The sequence below is a fragment of the Aquila chrysaetos genome, chromosome 6 (genome assembly GCF_900496995.4).
Source record: "Aquila chrysaetos chrysaetos chromosome 6, bAquChr1.4, whole genome shotgun sequence".
In the NCBI taxonomy this organism is placed as follows: domain Eukaryota; kingdom Metazoa; phylum Chordata; class Aves; order Accipitriformes; family Accipitridae; genus Aquila; species Aquila chrysaetos.
In genome coordinates this window covers 20,723,825-20,738,461 of record NC_044009.1, presented here as the reverse complement: position 1 = coordinate 20,738,461, position 14,637 = coordinate 20,723,825, and positions in this window count along the sequence as shown.

Genomic DNA, 14,637 nt, shown 5'->3' with positions numbered 1-14,637 from the left:
AGTTCCCCCTTCCCTGACAAAAGTCTGTAAACCACAGATAATACAAACTTAACTTCCATTTCCATTTTTAGCATCAAACCTCCCTCAACCAGGCCTCGCTCGATATTACCAATTTTAGAGCTGCTTCACATGGTAGCAAATTATCCATACCGTTATGCACTTACATTTATTAAAAAGTTATAATTTGATATCCCCAAAGTGGCTGTATTTGATTATAACCATTTACAGTTCAGGAATGGAAGTGGCCAATACTGTAACGACGTCCGAGGCCCCAGACCTCCTGGTCTACTCCAATAATGATGAGATTTTATTTGTAGAGAATGGGCACCTACAACTCTAGAAAAGAAGATGAACCAAGGGAAATTAATGTGTACAGAAAGGAAAATATCTCCATTTTTATCTCTCAGAGAGAAGTTCTCCCAAGCTTTTGGCCAGGCTGGTATGTGGTGAGGGGGCATTGCCTCCTTTCTCCATTCCACTCACGCTGAAGCTCAAACTCAGGAGCAGATGGCTCTCTGGCCGTCATTCAGAAACCTCACCCACAGACTTCCCTGACAATGCATCGAGCTGTTAGAGGTTGACCGTGATCCCGAGCATCCCAGGGACATGGCCTTGTCAGAATAAAGTTGACCTTTAAATGACACTCCAAATATTAAGACATCTGAAGTGCTACTGGGGGGAAGGCAGAAAGTTGACTTAATGTGAGCCTTTCACCTGAGTTTCCAGCCTTTGCTATGCTCACATCAAGTTAAAGGAAGAATAAGAAGCAAATCATTATTTTTTATCTTACCTGTCACTCAGTAGATTTCCTCCTAAGAAAGGTGATAGCTCAAGAGACACGCCCCAGGTACCATTTTTTGGCACCTGTCCCAAAGGAGAAAGTAGCAATCCATTATTCTGAAAGTTAGTTCAATATTTAACAAGAAATTATTTTTTTTTTAAATATTACCCCTTTTCTAAGTGAAAACTCTACAGTCACTTGAGAAGATCATATCTATGCCCTTACCTAAAGTCTCTCATCCTGCAAACTTCTCTTTCTGCCATGATGATCCTTTTTTCTTGACACCCACAGGGCAGCTGGGGATGACGCAGTTGTGGTGAGTGCAGCCATTTTTACACATCCCATCCTAGACCTGGGGCTGGCTCCTGCCCTCCCTCCCACCTGGGCCACCAAAATTATGCTCATTTCCTCATCCTGCTGCTCCCTTTGTCTCAATAGTGACCCTGATGCCTTAGCTGCCACCTGCCACCGCTCCAGCCCCATTGCTGCGTGCCAGGGCACAAGGATTCTGCTTGGAGCTGAACCACCCTGCTAACATTTGATTTGCCTTCATTTTCCACTTCCTCTGCTCCAAACTCGTTTTACTTCTCTCCCTCCAGTTCAGCTGCCAAACGAAGGGAAAAAAATAGCACAAATGTTCATTACCTCAGACACGTCCAACGTGATTCAAGTTCTTCACCGTACTTCTCAGACCCATCCTGGAAAAGCATGCAACCCTCTGTAGTTATTAAAGGAAATTCACTTCACACGGACAAAAATCTCCAACTCAGGAGCAGAAGTTACATTAAGAACAGTTTGACTGTGTAAAGTGCTTGATGAAAGGAAAATGCGATGGCCAAATTGCCTTCTCTCATCTGTATCCCTCCTTGGCCTGGCACAGACTCCATTGAGATGAATGGAAAGACTCCCATTGATATCAATGGGCTGGGGATCAAGCTCTTGATGTCTGTGCTTTGAGGGACTGAGCAAAAAGCACCTTTGTACTACATATATCTAGGTAATTTTAATTGTGGCAGTGGAGTGAAACAGCACCTGTACCTAAAGGATGGAAAACGGAAAGTTAAGAAGGGGTTGTGAAGTGCTGTGAGACAGGGCTAACTGCCTGTCAGCGAAAATAATGAGGAGTCTAGGAGATGTGTAGGTTTTTTTTAAAGACAATATTTAAAAATTTAGCCTCTGCCTCTTCTGTGTAAGTGCAGTATTGACTTTTGTTAATGCGTGGCTCACTGGACACCTATGTCCTTCCTTACTGAGATGCAGTGGAGAACTGTGCTCCTCCCCAGCTCTCCTCATCCCTGGCCAGCAAACCAGCTTCTGCTGGACTCCGGTCCTAACGTCTCTGCTCCTGAGAGCAGGATTTAGCCACCGTCTACATCTGCCAGGTACACCTTTTGTCCTCTGACCTTCTCTCCTGCCTTCTCTGTGCTGAGAGTTTCCCTAGGGATGCAAGGCAATTTCCTCCTTCCACTCTCCTCCGTGAATTGCTCCCACATACATTATCTCCAAGACCAGCCTCAGAGAGCTGCAAGTAAGATATGCCTGATGATACAGCAAGCACATGCCTGGAGGATTAGCAAGGCTTTCACGCCACAGGGAGCTGTAACTACTGTAATTTTCCCTCAAGACAGGAGATCCAGTCTATCCTGCTGCTTGATACTTAAAATAGCCTCTTTATTTTTCTGTTTGCAAACTAGTTCAATTTTCTGAAGATTAAATTCTCTCTACATTAATGATGGAAGCAATCAGCTTTCTTACAAGAAGTTTCTTTAACATTTTCCTCAGCTACAAACAAACCTAAGCTTTGAGAAGTTGTATTTTAGCGAGAATGCCTGGGAGTTTGAAATGCCTCTACTCTTAACTGGTATTACATGTCCCTGCCCTTCTCAGCATTTACCAAAGCTGAAACACTCAATAGTTTATTATTTCTATTTAGAAATGTGTCTATGCTTGCACCTGCTAGTAACCTTAGTGTAGCAAAGAAAGATTAAACATTCAAGTAATTTAGCTTAGTTCCAGTTCATTTTCAATTAGCAGGAGAAAATCCTCTCAGACGTAATAGGCTATTTTAGGTTTGGGTTTAGTTTATTTGTCTGACAAAAATAAGCATTTAGGCTTACAAGTTGAAATCACTAATGCTGTTAAAAATATAGTTTATTAAATAAAAAAGATAAGAAAATTATAGAAAATTAAAATACTGATTTCAAGGGTATTTTCCCTTTTCAGGATATTTTGAATGTAGTAAATACCCCAGAATGAATACTACACAAAACATTTCTGGGAAGAAACTGCAGTATTATTATATAGGGTTTTATTTCCTAACTGTTAACCTTTCTATATGTTTATTTACTGTACTTAGAATGTAAAACCTGCTCCTGCCCAATTTATCGATGTCAGCTGTCTGCTCTGATACCATTCTTGGCTGTCTTACCCATGTTGAGCTAGGAAGATTTATCCAAATACCCATCTTCCCTAACATATTAGGCAAGAAGATGTCTTCTGAAGACATCTTCCTGACTTTACAGGCAAGTGGAATATGAATCCAGGGAAATAAGAAGGTTGGCTGGCCAATGTCTCCCATTAAGATTGAACACCATGTGACTGAACAAAAAATAAAAAAATAGTCTCTTCACAAACAGGTGTTAATTGTTAGGAGAGACAAATGTTCCTCTTTATGTGGCAAATGAGGTCCAGCAGTTTCCATAGGTAGAAGATCAGAAAAGTATAAGGGTGGAGAGCAGATGTACCTCAGGATTCTTGGGTCAAATCTCATATAAATGAACACATTTGAAAACACACACATCTCAGTTTTTTGCTGGTTCTGATTTTCCTATTAAGGAATCCTTCTTCCCAAATGACGTTTCCCCTAAATCAGTAAGACCTCAGACTAGGAATTCCTGCTCCACTGACCCCTAAGCTGCTAACTTTTATGCTTTTATGTGTTTCTCGTGTTTCTCCCTGTCTTTCAAAAGTTATAAACCCATCAGGGTTTTGGTTTGGTTTTTTTTTTTTTTTTTTATGGAATCATTTTCTTTTCTGTAGCAGGACAGAAGCTATTGATGGGTACTTATCAGTGAGCTGTATTTGGAAAGGTGGAATGGAGGAAAGGGGACACAAAAAACCAAAGGAAAATACAGAAAATCCTAGAGTATTTTTAGGCTGCCTGATACACTTCTGATGTAAACACCTGGCAAGAACTCTGGTAAAGAGTAAGGAGAAAGTTACAGAGGTACGAGGAATCAGCAGTGTAGTGGACACTTGGCATCTGCAAGAAAGGCAGGAAAAAAAGGTGACACCATTCTCATTCAAATTGGTTTGACAGAATTAAAAATGAATGCTTACACAACACAAGTAAGCATCATAGTCACCTCTCCTCCAGCAGTTCTCCTTGAGCAAGGATTTCCTCCTGCCCTCACCAGGTGACAGAAGGAAAAACCGTGTATCCAGCTCCTCAGAGACACAAATGTTCCAGTTCCAGGGGAACCTGTGTTTAGAAAATCAATTGAAGTGAAAAGGGAGACCGATAAACATTTAAGAACAGTGGGGAGCTAATGATCCTTTTACAGTCCAAAGACACCACATTACAGTGCTCTTTACAGAAGACTGAAAACAGCAGCTCCTACCCCAGCACACATGTGGGAAACCTCTCAGGCGACCGAGTGCTCCCAACAAGCCAAGGTGCCACAACTAAGCTGTGTCAGGGAGAAATGTAGGACAGCCACTATTCTGGGGTGAAAGGGAGGTCCGTTTGGTGCCACGTTTAAGTTAAACTGACACATCTTCTCATTTCCATAAGGTATTTTAGTCCTGTCCAATTCTTCATTTTCTGACTCACCTGTACATTATTTTGGTGCCTTTGTACTTTGCCATCCCCCATTACAAAATGGAAAGAAGAAGACCCAGAAAAATAACCAGTCTGCGACCTGGCTGGCTACATCTATGCAAAATACCCTGTTGCAGGGTGGCATTTCCTATGGAAAGAGGCCTTGGTGCCCTGTAACCCAGCCTCTCTCCCATCCCCTCCCAATGCCTGGCTGTTCCCAGCCGAATCTCTGATAAGGGAGCGCTGAAAAGGTTCAGCCGTGGAGTCAGCAGCCATGGGTCCCAGTCACGCTCTGCCTGCCAGAAAGCTTCAGAAACCCAAGCATACTGAGATTTAACCAGTTTCCTGTGACAGAACTTTGATTCTTCTTCCCTGAGCAAACCTATTTAGTCCTTTTCTTCTTTCTTGCTTGCTCTGGGTAGATAAACCCCAGTTTGAATCACAGACTTCAGGATTTGCACCTGAGTGAGAAATTTTGCTCTAGTTTTCAAATTTTATCCATGTGACTTCTTATTTTATCCACTTGTCCTGCATAGCCTGTTTATCTGCTAAATTCTTCCGCCCACTTCTGTTTGCTTTGTGATTTGTCTCTTAGCATGTTGCTCTTCCACCTTCCTAAAAATAAAAAGTCTTCATTTTCCTACGGATTGCTCTGCCACCCACCACTGCAATTTATAAAGACCTGTCACCACATTCAAGTGCCAATCTTCCTCGGTGAACAAGTATTCATTGGTGCTATACGTCTTTCTGAAACCTCATATTCTGCACTAGATCTGACAGACCCAGGCTAGCATACGAAAATTTTGAAGTCAAAATGGGATGGATCAGATTGGAAGTAGGCAGCATCTTCCTGGCATTGTCTGTATGTCCCACAGACCAATTTTTCTACCTATCTGCTGTCCCATAATCCACATTCGCTCTTTATACAAGAATCTGTCCCTTTTTTGCAGTCACAGAAATGGAGTGCTGTAAATAAGTTACCATCTCCCCGCTTGCAAGTCTGCCTCTTTCTAGAAGTTCGTGCCAATAAGACAAGTTTCTCAGGTGCTTGATATATGTTTACCTCCTTATTCTACTTGTTCAGAGTCTGCTTCCTCCCCCGCAAGCAAACCCCCAAAACGCCAGTGACATACTTAGCCCGACAGGAAATTTGTGTTATTGACTTCAAAGAGCATCAAATATTAATTCAAAGCCTGAGTACTAAGATGTCCCATTCTTGATGAAAATATTTCAGTTTAGTAACTATGTTACACAGTGATATAACATAATTAGCTGGCGCTTACTTCCTGCCCCCCCCCCCCCCCCCAGCCCCGTAATGCCCATATGTAGAACCACAGTTTATGCAGGTACCATGCTAGTCTTCAAAACACAGAATTAGATGGGTAGTTAACCTATCTTAATGCTGAAACAATCTCTTTTGCCTTTGTTACTGACTGAATAAAGACAGATTTGTAGAAATTGTTCTCTGCAAAATAAGCAATTGCATTTAAGAACATTTAACACTCTTTAAACATACAGGTCATAGAAATTGTGATTAAAATTATGGTATCATACCTCTTTTCTCTGTACTTCTAACATAAATTAAGATTTAAATACTAGGTTATTTTAAGCAGTGATCAGACTTAACTAGAAGTCAAGACTGATGCAGTTTGTCTTTCCTAATCAGGAAAACCCCCAGAAAATCCTACAACAAGCTCCAGTGTTCTGCTTTTGAAAGGAAAAAAAATGAATTCTCAAAAAAGATGGGCATCTCAGCAGAACCATTTTAATCTGCAAAACAGAAAATTGTGTGATTGAGTGGTTATGGCTCTGAAGCAAAATTTACACAGTGAGGAATTCTGGGAACAGCCAGGTCATGCTCAATCCAGAGTCCAACCGCTGGGACTGGGGCAGTTTTTTCACTTATGGATTCTTTTAAAAAAAAAAACAAAACGACTCAAATCTGAGACCAAAATCTCAATTTTTCATTTGTAAGAGGATTTTCTATGATTTGCTGATTGTTTTTCCCACTTTAAACTTCCTACTGAGTTTCCATCCTTTGACCTCTATTAGACTTTGTACACAGATTACTTTTTCACCAAAATTTAATAATATTCAATTTCATTACTAGTTTTAGGAGAAGAGACTTGAGGTTTCCTTTTACACAGTAAAGAATGTTCAAGATGGAAAATGTCTGTCTGAGTCAAACAGAGCTCTTTTCTATATGAAGATTTTGAGTCTGATGTTACTCTCATGCTGGAAGCAATGTAAAGTCTTTGAAGTCACTCCATCAAAGTCAACAACTACACAGTAATAAAGAAAAAAATGAGCTGTTTATGCCTTCTTTTTTGTTTGTTTCTTGCCTTAATCTAAAAAAAATAATAAAAATCATCTGATTTATGATTGTTCTTTGTGTATATAAAGCATGACAAATACATTCAAAAATGCAGACCAAATAGAGTTCTGATAAAAAATTCAGGATTCTTTCCTTTCATTTTCATGGACTGAGTTTCAGCTTTTCATTTGGATTTTTTTTTTAGAATTCACATTTTCTGGTGTGGTCTCCTTTATTTGGTTTATTAATATTTCTTATGTCATGAACAGAAATGACAGGGGTTCTGCTGCACTTTTGACATTTAGAATCAAAAACATATATTGAGTTAAAATAAATGATGCTCACAAATTTCTCTCAATTTTGTTTTTTATGACATAACTAAGTCATAACTTTGAAGCAATGGTGAATTATAACTTTGATGCAGTGGCTGTAAGAAACACATGAATAAAGGGGAAAAATCTCATGTAGGAAATTAAACTCAGAAGACGACTGAATTAACTAAAATGAATTAACTATTTTTCCTGAGATGAGATGAAATTAATTTTTACAGAAAGAAATGGCAAGTGATTTCAAGTGTATAAATACAACAGTAAAACTGGAATATTGGTGTTTTACTCTAGGATGTTCATTCAAAAAAAAAACAACAGGGTATTTGAAGCCTGAGGGTTTTGGTTTTGGTTTTTTGTTTTTTTTTTTTTTTAAATTATGCAAAGTTAAATTATAATGATTATTTTGAGAAGAACAAAAGGATGAACAAGGCACACATTTTGGCAGGGGTGGAACATAGCTGTGCCAAAATTTCTGCACTTAAAGATCATACAAGCAAATGTTGAACTGAAGAAAAATGTCGGAGCGGGCTCCTTGGCCATGTGGTACAAGCATCACCCAGCCCTGTGTGGTGCAGAGCAACTCGAAACACAAGACTTGATGCTGCTGGCACTCCTGCCTTGCCCTTTCTGAGGTCTGTGAGGTTCATCACTAGTTTGTTTTCTCCTTCAATTTTGGTTTGACAGCAGGACTACCTTTTCTTTCTTTGCTCCATTATTTATGTGTTTACAGTTAAGCACGCAGAAAGCACCCGGAATTGACTCTTCAGTGTCTTCTGATGTCTCTGTGGAGGATTACCCCAAACTTGCACTGGCTGAAACCTGGCTTTCACCGGCTGAACACAAATTTCCTTCTCCATGCCATTGTGGAGACAAGCTTCCTACCTCACAGGGCTGGTTTAATTTTTTAAAATCTACCACTAGCAGCAAATTATCCCCAACATGCTGTTTTCCAGGCTTCATCAATGAAGGTATGTGTTTTTTATTAACGAAATGTCTTTCTGCTGCAGAAGAGAGGTGTTCCAGGTATTCTGTGAATTCAAATACACACTGCGCAAGTGGTTTCCTGTGGTGCCTCATATCTTTTGACTGTCTTATATTATGCCCTTGAGAGCAGCTTTCCCAAAGCGTTTCGGCCATGGCAAGGTACCAGTGAGGACACTTAGAAGTGCCAGCAGGAAGGCTACTGCAGTTGTCCCCCGAGGAGCTGCACCAGCCGAGGACCTCATTTAATCCACCTGCGCAAACAGACAGCTGGCACTGGCCGAACGCGAAGTGCCTGGTCTGTCCCTGGACTCAGGGCTGGCTTCGGGGCATGCTGAGGAGTACCAGGAGCAACCGTGCAGCCAGTGTGCTGGAGGAGAGATTGAGACTTTCCCTGTTTCAGCTGTAGAAAAGAATATTCCTTTAGATAAATCATAAATACACTTCTAGAAAAAGCACGAGGAAAAGTACAGGTTACTGTGGAAGGAAGAAGACAAGCAATGGAAATGGCAGTAGGTGATGTAATGGCCTAAAATCATAAGGGACCAGGCAGCGGGGTGCCAGCGGGCACATTTACATTGGACATATCTTCATTTCTGAGGAATCTGTCCCTCTTAAGGGCTTGGCAACACTTGTGGTGCTTGGCATGCTGACCTAAATCAAATTGACTAGAGAAGTCAATTTGCTTTAGTTTGGGTAGGGAAAAGGGACACGTTTTCATATCACAAATCTCTTTGGGGATCTGAATTATCTCTCTTTCCTTGCAGTCATAAGAAATATGTGTTCATCTCCTACGCCTGTGCACGGTTAGTGGCTCCTGGGGGAAGGAAAAGATGTTATCCTGGTTGCCTGGCTAGCATTTTAGGAGTCCCTAGAGGTGTTCCACTTCTGTGCATCCTCAGGAGGGCAACCGCCGCATGCAAGCATGAGCGAATCCGTCAAAGACACTGTTCAAAAGGAGGTGAACGTTGTAAATGATCCTGTCATCATCGCACACAGGTCCTGGAGTGGCTTTTGCCAGGAAGATGCAAACATTACGACTTTTGGAAGGAAACAGAGCCACAAAGCAGTCGCACTGAATACAAACATGACACCAGTCCTGCAACAGGGGTGATAGCACAGCAGGAGCAGAAGGAAAAGTGCAAGTTTCAGTATTTCTTCTAAAGAAAAATTTAATCTAAAGGAAAAAGAGGAGGCAGAAATGTCAAGAAAGTGCCTTTTAATTATGATAGGGAGAAAGATTATAGCTATATCTGCATGGAAGATGTAAAACTTATTTTGCAAAAGGGATTATTAAAAATTTGACTTCAAGAGCAAAAATGTTAAAAAGCCTATCCCATTTCAAGATTTTCTATAAATAAACTGGGAGCAAGTTTTGTTTAAGAGCATAATGTTTAAGTGCAACATAATTGAAGCAAGATTTGATTTCTAAGAATATAAAGGATAATGAAAAAATCAAAAAATGCCAACAATCTCTTAATCCCAAATAGACCTAATAATTTCAAAATACGGCTTCCTATATCACATTTCTGCCCTGTCCTCCGATTTTGATATCAGTGACATATTTGCAAAGGTTATTGAGACTTCAGTGAAATTACCTCCTCTGATCAAAACAAAGGTTTCCCAGGCTTCCCGGGTCTCGCTCCATCCACGGTGGTAACCAGATGTTATAAATAGACTGCGCCCTTTCGCTCTCCCTCTCGCTAACTCAAATGCAATCGATACCTCATCATCCTTTCTTCTGCGCAGCAGCCCACAAGTTATTTAGCTTCAAAACACCACTATTGAGACTGTCACTGTCAAAGGAAATGGCAGGATTGTCCTGCACTAATGCGATTCTGTCCCTAATGTGATGGCCTGTGGAAATAGGTTCCTCCATCTCTCCTGTGATATTCAAACTGCATTCAAGCCTTTACCAATTCCTTCCTTTCTGTTCTGCAATTGTTCTCTTTTGTTGTGGGAACTGAAGAGGCTCAATACTCCTTTGATAATCCCTAATTGAAGATCTCCCAGAGTTACTTGGGCAGCTCACATCCGAGAGGATCTCCTAGTGGGACCTGCTCAGCGAACCGCTGCCAGAGCTGTGGCATGGGGAAGAGAGATTTTGGGGCTGCCTGCCTCCTGCATTGTGCCCAGAGGAGGCATGTGGGAGAGGAGAGTCTGGAGCTCAGACTGTTTTTAGAAATTTTTCTGTGATTTCCCTTCACTGGAGACTAAATGTTAATTTTCATGGTGTGGGGATCGGTGGCATGCAGATCATTTTGTGTTGTTGGAAACAAGACGAAGCCACCCCTTCTGAATGGCTTACCCTTACCTAGTTCTTCTCAGTTTAGGGATCAAGAAGGACTTTCACAGGTGCACTCTTGCTTAGTCTGATTCAAGCTCTTTGTTAACGCTGCAAGATTTTCACTAAAGACCAATTTTGTTGTGCTCCATCCTCACAAAGAACTGGCATTTCTGATGTTCGGTGCTATTACCCTTTCTGGCAGTTTCTGTGTTCTCCAAAACATCTGCAAAACAGGCTCCTCTGGTAGTGACCTCTGCAGACCAAATCTCCTTGTCCATGGTGTGAAACATACTTGTAAGCTACACAACTCAGAAGCATAAATTCATGCTCAGAGAACCTCAAAGTTTGCATGATGGCATTATCATACCCTGCAAAGCTGTTGGCAACTGCCAAATACATTTCATTTATATTGAAGACTGAGAAAAACATAATTAGCACCTCATATTAAAAAGAAAGCAGCATGCTGTTGACAGCAAGCCAGGAAGTTGATAAACACAACTTCCTCAAATTAAGTTTTCCTGAAAAACCTATATGAGGACATAAATTCTGAAGAGGCTGGTGTTAGCAGCTGTGCAACACAGTCACAATTAAACTCCAAACCCTAATGTTATCACTTACTCTTATAATACATCTTTTCAGAAGACTTTCAAATTATATCAAGCAAATGTAATGTTTCAGATGGAGGTCCTCTGAGCAAGTGAAGTTTTGCTAAAATCGACACCACTCAAAAAGAAGCATGCAAGTTGCTGAAAAACTCTTGTAATTCCAGAGTTGGTTGTCATCCATATGTACTGCTCGATTCAAAATGCGGCGCGACTCTCTTTTTCATAGCTACGTGGGAATATAGCTTTTCAAAACAGAGATTCCCTTAACAGGTAGAGCATATTTAAAAAGAGAAAAATAAGTGAACCCATCTGTTACACAGTGCAGACTTCCCTGCTGCTTAGAGCCTGTGGCAAGCCTTGAAAGGCAGGGATATGTGGCTCCATGGTTGCCCCCCTCCCGGCACTGTCACACCAGCTGGGTGAGCACAGGGACACCGAGACTGGAAGTTGCTTGCTCCTGTTCTAGACCAGGGACAAAATTCTTTGGTGTTCATATCCTTCTACTTTATTAGTCCTTTTCTAGTTGTGCAGATGTATGTTACGCTGTAGCAACTTCTAGGTAATTTTTACGTATTCTGTGCCAAGCTTGCCCTTGATAGATATTAAGAGACACACACATGTACGCTCATAAATCTGAGTGAAGCTGAAGGGACTGATTTCTAGAAGCACACCAGAAGGCTGCCTATTTTCTTTGGCTTGGTCCCAAATGCTACCCCCAGTTATACCAACATTAGATTATAGTGGGTGCAACTGCTTTCAGTGACGGCAACTGCCCTAGCAGTAGGTTGCATTTCTTCTGAAACCGCCAGGCGAAAGGAGTAAGAGAAATATCGAGAAGGGAAACTCCCATTACCATTAAATTCAACAATTTTTGGGTATCTAAGTATACCTGGTATCATGGTGCAGCTCAGCAGCAATTGCACAGAACTGTCTGCTGGCAGTCTGCAAAAGATGAAGAAGGCTTTTTCATTTCATGCATCATTTGCAACTACTTTCAATAATTCAGCAAAGTCAATACATATCCTTGATGCAAAGTTAAGAGAAAAACCCTGAAGCAAACAGACAAAAGTAAGTAATCCAGAGAGTGACCAAGCATAGTTAAATCCTTTTTTGCTTTGTCCCCCCCACCTTCACTTTTGCTACATACTACATGAGAGCACGTAATTGATTGCACAAAGTTCCAAACAGTCATGGAAACTCCTTGAAATAAATACATAGGGAACTGAGCCCCCTGCATCCCATAGTGATTTCAAGGGATTTTGTAGTGCCTATATTTGCTCAGACTATTCAGGGTTCAAACTGCCCATTCCCCCATGGTAGAGATCAGAGAGTAGTCTTGGGAGAACATTTAATCCCCAACAGTAAGAAGAAACTGTCATTTAGACATGTGTCTTTACCCTGACCTCTGATTCCCAAAATGGACAGAGAGCGGTCAGGAAAAAATGGGGTAATACAGGAGCCAGAAATCACTGCAGAATGACACCGCAGCCCATAGTCTGAGGTCAAACAAGCCGGGACTGATTTCCTCAGGTTGACCAAAAGCTCCAGATTCGATACATATCCTACTCCTCATGTGACAAATTCTGGATCCGAGGGTGGGCACGCCATATAGCCATCCTACAATGGGCAAAGGGCTGAATCAACAAACTGCGAGACAAAGCACTTTCACTATCCTCTGTGGATTTTTTTTTTTTTTTAATTTAGGAATGTGACCTTCAGCCTGCTGTAGCGTCAAGTAAATGGATACGGTCTTGTGACCTGGACAGACAGCATGGCTCTGCTGGGAAAATTATTAATGTTTCAGACTTAAAAAGGGAGTTGGTCATTCCATGAACATGACAACTAGATCTAGAAACCCCACAAAACACCTACAGAGAAGAGGAGCGTGTCTGGCATGCACATAAGGCAGCAGGGTCAGCAGGCTGATAAGTACAACTTTTCCTGACAGCGTCTTACTCAAGAACCAGGAATGGTTGTTTTGGGGACTGGACAGCAGGAGTACAACATTTGTTCCCGTGCCACTAGATCATTGTAGCTGCATTTATGTGATAAAGCATATTACTTGCAGAAGTAACTGTCTCTTTGGCCACGCCATTCCTCTCGGACACGGCACTGGGATGGGAACAGCAGACAGCATTGGAGATGCACCTTGCTGCTCGTTGGTGTTTGGAAGCCCGGACTGCAAATGGAATAGCCACGAAAGCCACTTCTATGTGGACAGAAGAGTAAACTTTCTTACCCATCACAGCACTGCTTAATTATAAATGGCTTTCATTCTCAACCTGCTTTCCAGACACTGCTCGTAAAACAGGTCCACAGCAGCCTTGTGTGTAAGGCAGCAAAGGCATTCACTGCTGGGGCAATAAAAGGGGAAGCCTCAGTGAATTACTGCAAGCAAGAAGTGTGCTGGACTGGGAGACTGCTTGAGAAAAGACTCTTAGAGAAAAGTGTAGGCAGTGTTCTGGGGGTTAATTTTTCTCAAAGTTTTGTTTTGAGAGAGTCTTTCTTTCCTGCTAAGAATTCCGATTTCTTTCGGCTCCTGCTCTGTCCTCTTGCTTCAGCAGAACACAGCAAACACATTTCATTTCCTTTCCTGCCTAGTGGGATGCTGAGGAGATATGATCTCTGAATTGGTATACATTTCAGCTGGCCCATATTCGCAGCAAAATTTATGACACATGCCAGTGCCTCCGCTAGCTGATTGGATACGGCCAGGGAAATGGAGAAAGCCTCAACTCGCTGAGCTTCAAAAAATGAACTTCACTTAAATGATGTATTGTTGTTTTGCAGCAAAAAGGAACACCTGGCTTGTACAGTGGGGAAAAAGAACAAAATGCAACATTCATAAAAATGACTGAAAAGGGACTGGAGAATATGGTTATTTTTGCTTCCACATGAGAGAACATGCCACAAAACAGTGTTTGCAATTATAATCTGGCATATCTGTTGCTTTTGTTTGACACAATTGCATTGGTATGTCCACTAATTCAGTTTTAATCTTCATTAACATCTCCTGTACTTTACAGAACAGATTCAGACTGTCTGATGCTTCCCATGTCACTTGGAAGAAGCATTAGGAAATTATTATTGCTTTTCTTATGACACTAGATAATTACTTATTCAGACATAAAAGTCATTTATATTGTATGAGTGAGATTTTGGTTTTGCTTATCCCATTGTACATCTTCAGTGCAGATGTGTTGGCTATACTCTGAAATAAGTAAGAGTAGAATTGACTTCAGAAAAAAAGCTTTTTGTATGTAGCTTCAGTGCAAAAAAGATTTGCAAATATTTTTAGGTAACTTAGAGTTTAGAATGTTGCATATGGAGCGCATGTTTAATTCAGCTAAAGTAAGAGTTAACCCAAATTGTAACTGGGCAGAAAGAAGCAGGGAAGCATGGGAGGAGAGCGAATGACCGGAGAGGACCCAAGGGTAATCCTTTATCTATTGAGCTACAATAGAGAATATCAAATGCAAAGTCTGCATGTGTGTGCATGTATCTGCGGGATAGATAAAAT